This window comes from Rhipicephalus microplus, unplaced genomic scaffold (genome assembly GCF_043290135.1).
Source record: "Rhipicephalus microplus isolate Deutch F79 unplaced genomic scaffold, USDA_Rmic scaffold_462, whole genome shotgun sequence".
In the NCBI taxonomy this organism is placed as follows: domain Eukaryota; kingdom Metazoa; phylum Arthropoda; class Arachnida; order Ixodida; family Ixodidae; genus Rhipicephalus; species Rhipicephalus microplus.
In genome coordinates this window covers 67,501-72,172 of record NW_027465025.1, presented here as the reverse complement: position 1 = coordinate 72,172, position 4,672 = coordinate 67,501, and the positions used below count along the sequence as shown (strand labels likewise).

The 4,672-nt window shown below is 57.3% G+C and overlaps 2 non-coding genes across 2 annotated transcripts; both read left to right on the top strand.

Moving 5' to 3' along the window:
• The first annotated feature begins 890 nt into the window (after positions 1–890).
• Positions 891–2,705, top strand: LOC142794599 (small subunit ribosomal RNA). The gene has a single exon (XR_012892477.1). It is a non-coding gene; the product is annotated as a small subunit ribosomal RNA (ribosomal RNA).
• Positions 2,706–4,424: 1,719 nt separating this feature from the next.
• Positions 4,425–4,577, top strand: LOC142794606 (5.8S ribosomal RNA). The gene has a single exon (XR_012892483.1). It is a non-coding gene; the product is annotated as a 5.8S ribosomal RNA (ribosomal RNA).
• Positions 4,578–4,672: the final 95 nt, after the last annotated feature.

Here is a 4,672-nt window from a genome sequence, read left to right as displayed (position 1 = left end):
AGTCGACGCGAACTTGCGGAGAGTCGTGGTGCCTCACGTTTTCGGCAGAAACCGCGGCGGAATTTTCCCGTGCGTGCGCGCACGACCTCGGTGCTGTGCCGTCAGCGTAGTGTTGCACAAACTCGTGGCCTACCCAAGGTGCGGTACGTTTGCGGCCGTATCCTCGGTGGGAATTTCGTGAGTAGGGTCGCAAATTCTACGACCTCGGCGGGTTTGAGAGCGACGTAGACTTGTGGCACGCTCAACATGCCACACGTTTCGGGGCACACCCGCGGTGAAATTTTCTCGAGTACGCTCGTATTAGGGCCCAAGGAGGTCTGGGTACTTATCGCTGCTATTATGTGGGGGTTCTCGTGAGCGGCGTACGCGAAAGCGACCGGGTGTCTGATATGCGGCGGGCTTCGGCCTCGTCAAGCGTGTCCTCGGGTCTGCTCCAGGGGAATCCACGGCAGTCGTCTGCAGCCTCATCCGCTTGATGCGTTAGGGGCTGGTTGTCGGACGGTGCCGTTTTACCACGATATCGAGGTGTGTTCCGTGTCGTCCTCGGGCGATTCAGATGCGAAAGCGCCGAAGACGCGGGCGTGACCCGTCGTCTGGCGGCTTTGCAGTCTCGGCTCCGTTGCTAGTTCCGGCCGGTCCACCGACAGTGCAGCGGGCTTGGGCAACCCGCACGGCGCGACCGAGTCGATGCAACGAAAAAGAGCGAGCATGAACGTGCTTCTTGCCGCACGGCTCCCACTCGTCTTTCGGGAAGGTTGTGCCGTAGCGAGCTCGAACGCCGTCATCTCGGAGTGCAAAATAAGCGTGTTGGGGCGCCTGAAGGTGGCCTCCGCCGCACACAGACTGCGTCCGGCCCGCCGAGGGCGAGGACGGACGCGCAGTCGAACGATTACCTGGTTGATCCTGCCAGTAATCATATGCTTGTCTCAAAGATTAAGCCATGCATGTCTAAGTACATGCCGAAATAAGGCGAAACCGCGAATGGCTCATTAAATCAGTTATGGTTCCTTAGATCGTTTCTTCCTACTTGGATAACTGTGGCAATTCTAGAGCTAATACATGCAGTGAGCCTGGAGCCCTTTGGGTAACGGGTGCTTTTATTAGACCAAGATCGATCGGGTTTCGGCCCGTATTGTGTGGTGACTCTGGATAACTTTGTGCTGATCGCATGGCCACGAGCCGGCGACGTTTCTTTCAAGTGTCTGCCTTATCAACTTTCGATGGTAGGTTACTTGCTTACCATGGTTGTTACGGGTAACGGAGAATCAGGGTTCGATTCCGGAGAGGGAGCCTGAGAAACGGCTACCACATCCAAGGAAGGCAGCAGGCGCGCAAATTACCCACTCCCGGCACGGGGAGGTAGTGACGAAAAATAACAATACGGGACTCTTTTGAGGCCCCGTAATTGAAATGAGTACACTCTAAATCCTTTAACGAGGATCAATTGGAGGGCAAGTCTGGTGCCAGCAGCCGCGGTAATTCCAGCTCCAATAGCGTATACTAAAGCTGCTGCGGTTAAAAAGCTCGTAGTTGGATCTCAGTTCCAGACGAGTAGTGCATCTACCCGATGCGACGGCTCGGACTGAACATCATGCCGGTTCTTTCTTGGTGCACTTCATTGTGTGCCTCGAGATGGCCGGTGCTTTTACTTTGAAAAAATTAGAGTGCTCAACGCAGGCGAGTCGCCTGAATAAACTTGCATGGAATAATAGAACAAGACCTCGTTTCTGTTCTGTTGGTTTTTGGAATACGAGGTAATGATTAAGAGGGACGGACGGGGGCATTCGTATTGCGGCGCTAGAGGTGAAATTCTTGGACCGTCGCAAGACGAACTACTGCGAAAGCATTTGCCAAGAATGTTTTCATTGATCAAGAACGAAAGTCAGAGGTTCGAAGGCGATCAGATACCGCCCTAGTTCTGACCATAAACGATGCCAACCAGCGATCCGCCTGAGTTACTCAAATGACTCGGCGGGCAGCTTCCGGGAAACCAAAGTATTTGGGTTCCGGGGGAAGTATGGTTGCAAAGCTGAAACTTAAAGGAATTGACGGAAGGGCACCACCAGGAGTGGAGCCTGCGGCTTAATTTGACTCAACACGGGAAAACTTACCCGGCCCGGACACTGGGAGGATTGACAGATTGAGAGCTCTTTCTTGATTCGGTGGATGGTGGTGCATGGCCGTTCTTAGTTGGTGGAGCGATTTGTCTGGTTAATTCCGATAACGAACGAGACTCTAGCCTATTAAATAGGTGCGGGGTTCCCAGCACCTTACAACCTTCTTAGAGGGACAAGCGGCTCCTAGCCGCACGAAACAGAGCAATAACAGGTCTGTGATGCCCTTAGATGTCCGGGGCCGCACGCGCGCTACACTGAAGGAAGCAGCGTGTCTTTATCCCTGTCTGAAAAGACTGGGTAACCCGTGGAACTTCTTTCGTGATTGGGATAGGGGCTTGCAATTGTTCCCCTTGAACGAGGAATTCCCAGTAAGCGCGAGTCATAAGCTCGCGTTGATTACGTCCCTGCCCTTTGTACACACCGCCCGTCGCTACTACCGATTGAATGATTTAGTGAGGTCTTCGGACCGATGTCCGGCGCGGCCTTTCGGTTGCGCCGGTCTGTTGGAAAGATGACCAAACTTGATCATTTAGAGGAAGTAAAAGTCGTAACAAGGTTTCCGTAGGTGAACCTGCGGAAGGATCATTAACGGATTGTGAAGGGTGAGCGCCTCAGCTGCGTCTGCGCCCGACACTTTCTGCCGCTGACCCCGTTTGGACGCGGGGTCGGCTTTTCCCCACGGGGCTGCCTGAATGTGGAGCGGCACCCCGTGACAAATTGTTGCGCCCAGCGGACGCCAACACCGCGACCTTGGACGGTCGGCCAGGTGGCGGACGCGGGTACAAACGGCGCAACGCACTCATAGGTCGGCTTTCGACCCGCCACTGCACCGTGGCTCGAAGCGCTCGAAATGCGCGACCCGACCGCTGCGGGACCGCCTAGTACTGTAAACAGGAGCGGCGGAGCGCGAACGGCGAGTCGTGGTTACGTCGGTAGAAGGCGAGGCTGCGCGTTCCCGAAACGCCAGCCGAGTGCCCTCCCGACCGTTCGAGCGTGCAAGAACGAGACCCGACAATCGCGCGGCGACTGCCAAGTACGAGAGGAACGGCACAAGCGTCGGCGGTCGGTCAAGGAACTGGCGATGTGACGGGTCCGCTGTGCACCAGTGCATACCGTCCCGCCGTCCGCGGCAAGCGCCTCCGCGTCCTCGGGTGACGGAGGCTGCCGGTCGGTTCTTGCAGGCGAGGGATCTCGCTGGCACCGGTTCGCGTTGACGCGCGGCCGGTCATGGCACGGCGATGCGACGGCCGAGGTGCGCAGTACTCGATGGAGGAACCGCACGCTCCGATGACCGTCCCGCCCTCCGCGGCGTATGCGTACCGACCGTAATGGTTGCAGCAGCGCCGGCCGGCTTTTGAATTCGCCACACGAAACACGGTGCGAGATCGCGGTTAGGGGAGCGTCGACGTTGCCAGGCGTTTTGCTTGCTGCCGAGGGAAAGGCGGCACGGCCACGTCGCGCTCGTCGCGATTAGCGGGTCTGCGCGCTTTGGGAAGGTGCCGCAACGACTTGCCGAAAGAGGAAGCACGGAAGAACGAGGGACTTGGACGTCCCGACAATTGAACGCACTTGCGGCCAGGCCCTTGCTGGCTTCGTTCTTCCGCCTCGAGTAGGCTCGTACGCGGCTCCGGCGCCGAAAGTGGTCCTTGGCACCGACTTCGGTGGACGTGGGAAGTGCCGCGCAAGTACGGCGCGCCTGGCTCCACCTGTTGGCTAAAGTAGGCAGCCGGATCGGCATTTTGGTGTGCGGTGGCAAACCGTGGATGCGAAAAAAGCTTGTGCGATTTCGTGGAACAAAAAGCGGGGGTCCCCCTTTTTATGCGGAGGAGACCGACCCGCCCGCCGTGGTGAACCGCGACGCCACGGTAAAAACGGGAGAGGCTTGTCGATGGGACCGTGCATCCCGCGCTCCACGGAGGCCGGGAGGCGGCCGCCCGAGGAAATGTGTAGCCGTCGAGGCCCGCATCTGCGTGCACTCTTATCCAAATGGGTGTACCGCAGGCATTTTCTGGTTAGGCGGGCCAATGAGAGCGAGCACACAACGATACCTACGGGTCCGGCTTGGAGAACCGGCTTCGACGCCTCCCGAGTATTTATAGAGGGGTGGACCACGAAAGCACTCGCAAGTAGCGGAAGCGAAACGCCGTCCGAAACACACCGTTTGCTCGATTTGCGGCAGCCGAAAAAGGCGCGGCAGAGTTTTGGAGTCCAAGCGTGCGCTGAAAAGCGCCCTTCTTGGCCACTGTTTGGCCGAGTGCCAGAAACGTTTGGTTTTGACTGTACGGAATTGAACAAACACTTTTTCACGACTCTAAGCGGTGGATCACTCGGTTCTCGGGTCGATGAAGAACGCAGCCAGCTGCGAGACTTGGTGTGAATTGCAGGACACACTGAGCACTGATTCTTTGAACGCACATTGCGGCCTTGGGTCTTCCCTTGGCTTCGTCTGTCTGAGGGTCGGATCACATATCAAGAGAGCCTTCGGCGCACAAGGGAACGTGAGCCGTCGACTCGTTTTGACCGCGTCGGCAACACGGACAGCACGCTGAACACCT